Here is an 8,845-nt window from a genome sequence, read left to right as displayed (position 1 = left end):
TGCCCCCGCCCCGCTCTCTGCCATCTGATTGGGTCGCGGCGCTGTCAATCAACACCAGCGCCTTCCGCCTCGCCAAGCCACGCCCCCACCCTCGCGCTGAAGGGGCGGGGCCAGAATGAGGGCGCGTCTTAAAGGAGCCGCGTCGTTATTTTGTGAGGGGAGTGAGGCTCCGCTGGCGGACAGAGAGACAAATAAATAGATAAATAAACCATCTGAGCTCCTGGCGAAGAAATAGGAACTCATATGTAGTTCACACGGAATTTACGTGGAATTCAGGTGACAATGCAGCCCTCTGAGGCCTTTGGCAAAAGCCGGGGTAAGTCACAAGTAACTCCTGTGTAACTCTCAGGTAACTTGGATTTAACTCCTGTGGCAAACCAACCATTGAGCTCCTTGGCTATACGTAAATAAGTAAATAAATAAATTCCCGTGTAACTCACATATTAACAAGTTAACAGAATTAATTTTCAGGTAACTCTCAGGGTAACCAGCAATAAAATGTGTTATATAGTATATATAATATGTAATATATTATCTATTCTTTTTAAATATTACATTTTTTAGGTTGGGTTTGGTTTTTTTTTTGCCCACTGGCAAAAAAAAAAAGGATTCTTGTTAAATTCCCGTGTAACTTGCAATGAACTCACGTGTAATTCCCATGTAACTCGTGTAACTCACACGTAATTCCCTTTTAACTCTCATAACACACCAACCATTTGAGCCCCTTGGAAAAATAAAGTGTCTCAAGTTGTGCCAGAGAAGGTTTAGGTTGAATATTGGGAAAAAATCCTTCCTGGAAAGGTTTGTCCAGGAGTCTGCTTTCCCAGAGGGGTCACCCGTGGGATGTGGCATTTGGGGACACGGGCAGTGGTGGTCTTGGCAGTGCTGGGAATGTGACTTGAATGAGTTTTCTCTGAAATTTGAGGAATTGGGATCAAGAGAGATGCTGCTGTCTCTGAGTGGAACAACTCTGTGGAGCTGGAAACGCCAATCCATGGGAGCAGCTTTGCTAGTGCTGCCTTCACTCAGTAGGTTGGGAATGCTGGAATTTTCCTCCTCATCCCACAAGAAAAATAATTTCATGCTTTGCACCTCTGTGAATAAAAGGAATTCCTTAGGAAATGGGGTAATCCAAGCCTGTGTCCTGTTCACTCCAGCAGCAGTGACCTTGGAGAGGCTGGAGCATGAAGCCATGACCCCATTTTTAAAGATGTTTCTTCCCAAAGCTGGACTTTTCACGGTATTTTAGGAACCTGATAATGAAAACCTGCTTAATTCCACCCCATTTCCCCAACATCTCCTACTTGTAATCCACGATCCAGGGAGTTGTGAAAACTCCTGGGGTAATTGATGAGTTTTTAAACTTGATCTTGGTTCTTTCTTGTCCTGCTGAGCCAGGTTTAACAGCCCAGACAATAATTTTGGGCAGAACACCAAGAGCTGAGTGGCCTTTCCTGGCGAGTCCTGCTGGAGTGGGAACACATCCAACTCCTGACACAAATACATTTTCCTGACTAATCCTGCAGGAAATAAATTTCAAGAAGCTCATTGGTTTCTGGTTAAATAGACTGGAGTCATGAATGAGTTCATTCAGTGCCTCAAACCGAGAAAAAAATCAACCTAAAAAATATCACAGGGTTATTTCAGGTTTCTCTTTTCCTTTCCCCATTCTTTGTCATCAGCAGTTTTTGGGGTCTCCAATCTGGAGAAGTTTTTCCCATTCCTTTGGGAAACTGGGAAAGAAGATTGACAGTCTGCAAGGATCTCAGATATGATTTTATGGGATGACCTGAGAGATTTAGGGACTTCTATCTAAAAGCTGTGACATTTTCCCCTTGTTTTTCCCGTGTGGGGAATTATTTGCTGCATTCCAAACCCGAGTTTGGAAATTCAGGAAGGGGAAATTCAGAGAAAACTGGGGGGTTTTCACTGGAAAATTTTGAATTGATTTATCCAAGTTCACTGATATCGCCCTTGTTTTTGTGGAATTGTGGATTTGTGCCTTTTGTGGGTAAAAATTCCAGGGGTTTTTGCTTAGAGCAGAGGGTTGTAGGGAAAGGATTTTGTTTTATTCCCCTAAACACCACCAACAAATGGATTTCTGAAAAGAAGGCAGGTACAGGATGGGCTTATTTCCCAAAATAAATAAAATGTGTTATATAATATACAATATATGTAATATATAATATGTAATAATACATTATAAATAATATATAATACTATATGAAATATGAAATATGAAATGTACTCTATAATATAGGATATATAATGTCCATTATCTATTATTTAAAATTATAGTACATATTTTAGTTTATGTTATATGTTATATAATACAGATATATTTTACATAATATACTAAATTATATATTATTTTACATATTATTATTGTATATATTATAGATATTGTGTATTATATTTCATATTATATATAACACTTATGCACTATTTTAATATATAACATGTATTATATATCACAATATATTACATAATGTTATGTTTATTCTATTGCTTATTATATTATAAATTATATTTATTATATGGTATTATATATTAAATATGTTATATATTATATGGTATATATGACATTCAATATATCACACATTGCAATCCAATATAATATATATATAATGTAATATATTATGGTTTAATAGACGGTGTAGTATATTATAGATAATTTTAATGCATCTAGTCATGTATTAAATATATTCTATATTACATGTTAGATGTATTATGTATTGCACTCTATGATATAATATTACATTATGCCATTTTAATGAAACCTGGGGGCAACTTTTTATCTTTTGTTTTCTCCTCTGGATCTGCCCGGAGCCTCCTGGAATCCTGATTTCCCTTTTGTCTCCTGTGATTGAAGTTGTCACACCCTGGATGTGGTCGGGGTGAGGTTGTGGTGTCACCTCTGGTGACCTCCTTAATCTTCTGCTTCAGATCTTCTAATCACTCTCTGTTATTATTTTAATTACTCTTTTTCCTTACCTTCTACTACACCCCCAAAACCTGGGTGGAGACAGAACCACCTAAAAGCCCCCAGATGTGGAGCCCAAACATCTCAATAACCACCAGAAGCCTTCATGAGAGGCTTTGTCTTGCGTGGGCAACACAATCAGGATGTTTATTCCCAGCATTTATCATCCCAGGATGAAGAGGGAAAAACAGTCAACCCAACAGGGGCCAGGCTGTGGATGCTTCCCAATCTTCCTCCCACTTCCAGAAGCTAAAAGCTGCCACATTCCCAGCTCTGGGTTTATCCACCTAAAAATTGAGGTTTCGCAACCCTCAGCTGCCTACAGGCAGAGGAACAGTTCCAAAACAAATCTCAGCCCGCTCACAGATGAGTTTTTCCTGCAGTTTTTTATTCCTCTTTAACACATTGTTTCCTTCAAGAGCTTGTAGAGGTCAATGAGATAATGGCAGTATGAATTCTGAGGGGAATATTTGGGGTTTTTACAAGTTTTCCCAGTGGTTTAACACAGGCTTATATTCAAGATTCCTAACCTATCATAATTCACAGCTGTGGATAGCAGAGCCAAGTGGAATTTGACAATTATTAACTTTAAAAATAAATTTTACAAAGGAAGGGGTTTCCCCAGCTGGCTGGAATTTATTATAAAAGGGGAAAAGGAAACAAATTTATTTATTCCTAGAAAGTGAGGGCACTAATCTTCTCCCTTCCTTCTCACCCTCAGACAACAAAAAAAAGGTGTGAGTTCATTTTGTTCCAGGAGAATCACCCCCCGGGAATGTTATTTGCAGGGAAAAGGGGATGTGTCCAAGCCTCCAGCTAGAATTTTTACAACCTCATATTTTGCCAGTGAACAACATCAAATAATTTAACTGGATTAAATCAGCTTGTGACCAAAATCTGCTCCTTCTCTTTGGGAAAAGGTTGATTCTCAAAACCAACCTCACATCCGGGAACTGAAAGTCCCCAGACCAGAAGCTGAGACTTAAAACAACCCCGTGGCCAAAAAAACCCCTGGAGGTTTCACGGGTGCTTTCCTCTCACACGGAAAAGGAGCTGAAGTTCCAAAAAAACTCCACTGGAGATCCCCTGAGCTGAGCACAGCCCACCCTGCTGCCCCTCGGGCTCCTGCTGGTTCCTCAGCTGTAAGGTCACACTCCCAACACTCCAGCATGGAGACAGTTCCCTTGGAAAGCTCTGGAAAGGTCAGAATCTCTCCAGCCTGAGGTCAGAAATGCAGTGATGGCTCCTTCCCACAGCCAGGGTGTCCTGGTGGACAGCAAAGACACCTGTTTTTTATCAATTCTGCCAAAATCGAGCCGAAATAAGATGTTTTTTGTTTGTAAAACTGTAGCAAGTGTTACATGTGGTGTATTTCAGCTTTTATGAGAGAATGACCTTGACTGAAATGCTTAGCACTGGGTCTTCTCCTCTTTCTTCCTTTTCTCCTCCTCCTCCTCCTCCCTTTTCTCCTCCTCCTCCTCCTCCCTTTTCACCTCCTCCTCCTCCCTTTTCACCTCCTCCTCTTCCTTCTCTCATTCCAGAGGCTAAAACTTTTCACAATTCCCATAACACAAAATGTTGTCATTGGAATTTTTTTCCCTTTCTCCATCCTTAATTTCCAGGGCAACATTTTGACTTTTCCAAGGGTCTCCAAGCACAACAGGCAACTCTGCTTTGGGACACAATCCAGGCCCAGCAACTGCTTCGTGCTGGAGTAATAGTAGGTGATTAAAATGAAAGTAATTAACTTGATGGGAAATCATCCCAGGCTTTAAAAAGCTCAGATTTTTTGGAATCGTTTTCCCTCATCACATGGAATTAGCAGGGCTGAACCACAATCCCAAATATTCCTGGGAGGATGAGCTCACATCCTGAGCATGTTTTATGTACTCGGTGCAGGAACCTGTGAGAGCTGATAAGAAATTAGGTAATTAGGTAAATCCTCAAAGGAAAACAAAGGCTGATTAATTACTGGAGTTTGGACTGTTCTGCTCCTTGAGGCACAGTTTTGGTTTCTGTTTGCTGGGAAATGAATGCAATGAAATATTTTTGATCCTTGTCTCCAGTGCCTTGAAAGGAAGAGTTTGTCTCCCTTTGGACACTGGACTAATCTCTAGTACTGACTCAAAATCCGGCTTTTCTTACCTCAAAACCTCCACTGCAAGAGTCACAGCCAAAACCACAACCCTTCCATGAGCTACATCCAAGGAGAAACCCAGAACTCCTCAACCACTTCCACTTGTGGTGGTGCATCACCTCAGCTCCCCTTCCTTGGAGCCTCAGGAATTCCCACCTGGATGGTGAAGTGCCCCTTGACCACACCAAGAACTTGTGCATGGAAAAGTTGGGAGAAATTGTCCATACAAAGAGCCCCAGTTGTCTGAGCAAGGTGAGGAACAAGGAATAATTCCTTATTCCCTGAAGGCCTTGGAATATTCTTACCTGGAATCAGCCCAGTGAAAAAGTACCATTGGTAGTAGAGCTTTGAAAAAAACCCTTTCAGTAATTCCCAGCTTGGGTTGTGCCCAGGGTGGAAACTTCCTGATGACTTACAGGAAAACATGGAATCAGAATGATTGGAAAGGACCTTAAGGATCACCCAGTGCCACCGCTGCCATGGCAGGGACACCTCCCACTGTCCCAGGCTGCTCCCAGCCCCAGTGTCCAGCCTGGCCTTGGACACTGCCAGGGATCCAGGGGCAGCCACAGCTGCTCTGCCAATTCCAGCCCAGCCAGGAATTCCCAATTCCCAATGCCCCATCCAGCCGTGCCCTGTGGCAGTGGGAAGCCATTCCCTGTGTCCTGTCCCTGCAGGCCTTGTCCCCAGTCCCTCTGCAGCTCTCCTGGAGCCCCTTCAGGCCCTGGAATGTGCTGGAAGCTCTCCCTGGAGCCTTCTCCTGTCCAGGTGAGCACCCCCAGCTCTCCCAGCCTGGATCCCTGGGAGCTGAGGGTCTCCAGCCCTGGAGCAGCTCCATGGATTCCTCTAGACTCTGTGCAGCAGCTCCTGGTGCTCATTTCATCCATGTGATAAATAATAAAATAGATCTTTCCAGGACATGGAATGTTGGAGAGAATCCAGAGGAGGCCACCAGGATAATGAGAGGGACAGAGCAGCTGGGAGGAAAGGCTGAGAGAGTTGGGAGTGCTCATCTGGAGAAGAAAAGGCTCCAGGGAGAGCTTCCAGCACATTCCAGGGCCTGAAGGGGCTCCAGGAGAGCTGCAGAGGGACTGGGGACAAGGGCTGCAGGGACAGGACACAGGGAATGGCTTCCCACTGCCACAGGGCAGGGCTGGATGGGATCTTGGGAATTGGGATTTCCTGGCTGGGCTGGAATTGGCAGAGCAGCTGTGGCTGCCCCTGGATCCCTGGAATGTCCAAGGCCAGGCTGGGCACTGGGGCTGGGAGCAGCCTGGGATAGGGGAAGGTGTCCCTGCCATGGCAGAGAGATGAAAAAAGATGATTTTAAGATCCCTTCCCACCCAAACCTTTCCATAATTCTCTGAAATTTATATTAAAACCTGTTTTTTTTCCAATACCATTGATGGTGGCAGTGATGAGAGAGTGGTGATAACCCAGCCTGAAAATTGCTCCTCAGATGTTCAAAGCACTTGAAAACAGACAACCCCTAAAGCATGACCTTGGATGTGGGGTGATAAAATTCCTTTGGAAATCCAGATGCCGTGTCCGGCCCTGGGTTTTCTCCCTGCCCCAAGGGAGGGATGCTTTAGGATCACATCCATGTCCTGGTGCTGGAAGGGAAGGATCCTTTGATGCTGCACCCCAGGGGACAACACTCAAAGGGCTCCCTGACACAGAGACCAGGCAAGGTTTGATGGGATGATCCTACAAATCAGCCTGTCAGGGAAAAATTGCCTGCCTCACCTGCCCAGAGCTGCTCTGGAACTCAGTCCTGAGCTGGGAACGAAGCTCCTTCCCAGCTCCACCCCACACTCACAGGGTCAGACCAGATTTCCTCACTCCAGGTTTTCCATGGCAGAGCCTCTGATGTCTCAATCCTTAAAATAATTTAATCTCAGTGCAATAATTAAAAAATAAAATAACAGCTCCAGCTGCTGCCTCTCAGGAGGCAAAGGACACCCTGGATTTTCACACCCTCACAGTCCAAGCATGGAAAAATATGGTTTCTTTGGCTCCTGCTGTGGCTCTGATGTCTGGTCACTTGGCTGGATTTAAGTGGTCAGTGCCAGATCAGGTCCTCTTGTCCCCAAGTTACGTCCTCTTGTCACCACCCAGAGCTCGACTGGCCACTTGCACTGAGTGTACTCCTCAACAGCCATTCCCTAGCTCTGATTTCTCATGGAAAGGCTCGAGGATTTTCATGGAAAGGAATTGAAAATGTGCCATTCCCAGGGATCACAATCCTCCAGTCTGACCAGGATAAACTCTCATCCAGCTGTGCTTATCTTCTGGAAGATTAGCAGCTGCAGAGCTCATTTGCATCAGGAGCCCCAAAATTCTCACCTGGAAATTTAGGACACGATTGGATTTTTTACATCTTTTGACAGAATCCTTGAGAAGAAAGGCAAACTCTTCCCAGACTGAATTTTCTTTACCAAACCCTGAGATTATCACGCTCAGCTCTTGCATAAACTGCAGTGAACCCTGCCCTGCTGATCGTTTTTCGTAACTCTCATTGTGTGAGATCTCAGCCCGTCCAGAGTACAACCACAATCATCCCCAACCAGCCCTGGGGATCTGCAATAGACCTCAGCTGGGGTCAAGCTCCCTCAGCATTTTCATCTGGAATATTTCTAAAGCACCACCCTCAGCCATCTTCTCCTGGCTCTCCAAGCTCACGTTGCTCTCTCTAAAACACATTTGGCAGAGTTCAGTGTTTTGTCATGGGTGCAGCCTCTCTTCTGCTTCAGGGAGGGTTAATTGAGGTTAATTCTGGCAGAGGCAGAATTTATTCACCTCTCATGAAGATTTGGTGATTGGCCATGAAATGTTACCCAAGTAACATTTTGCTTTCCCTTTCCTAGAAGTGTGGGGCTGTTTGCTGATGCTCACTTACAGAATAAAACCACATGAGAATAAACAAAGAGGCCCCAAGCAAGGAGCTGAGTTGGGGAGGATTTGTTGTGAGCAGGATCTGTGAGATCTGAGTCCTGGGAATGCTGTAGGATGGAGCCCGACGCCAGAAGATCTGCAGTTCTTCCAGGGCTGGATCACAGCTTGTTTTCCAGTTTTGAGGTTTGTGTGGGGAACCATCATGTTCCAGCTCTAGCACTGGCATTCCTGCATCCCAGGGACATGGTATCCCCGCAGATCCATGGCCAGGCATAGGAGGGAGGAGCTGCATCCCCCAGGATATTGTGATTCCCTTGGATACAACATTCCCCTGGGCAGGGAGTGCTGCCTCATCTTCTGCCAGCATTGCATCCCTCTCCAGGATACTGCATCCCAAGGGTACCACGACCCTCCTGGTTATTGCAGTGACCCCCAGGCACTGCTTTCTCTAGGGGTATCCCATCCCCTCTCCCCCACTCCTGGGTCACGAACCCAAATATTTCATCCTTTCCCCCTCAGCGGATCTCCCATCCCAAGAATGTTGCATCTCCTTCCTGGTTACTGCATCTCCCCTCTTTAGGCACCAAATTCCACACCCTCCCCGCTCCCTCAGGCTTTGGATTCCCGGGTTATTCCATCCCTTCAGCTATTGCATCCCTCCCGGTATTCCATGCCCCAGGTATCTCGTCCTCCCGGGAATCTCTTCATCCCCCCGGCTATCTCATCACATCCCTGGGCAACGAATCCCCCTCACCCCGCTGTATTTCATCCCTTTCCGGGTATTGGATTCCCGGGCACCGAATTCCCCTCGGGTACCGAATTCCCCGCGG

The sequence above is a fragment of the Sylvia atricapilla genome, chromosome 5 (genome assembly GCF_009819655.1).
Source record: "Sylvia atricapilla isolate bSylAtr1 chromosome 5, bSylAtr1.pri, whole genome shotgun sequence".
NCBI lineage: Eukaryota > Metazoa > Chordata > Aves > Passeriformes > Sylviidae > Sylvia > Sylvia atricapilla.
Note: the sequence above shows the minus strand (reverse complement) of the source record.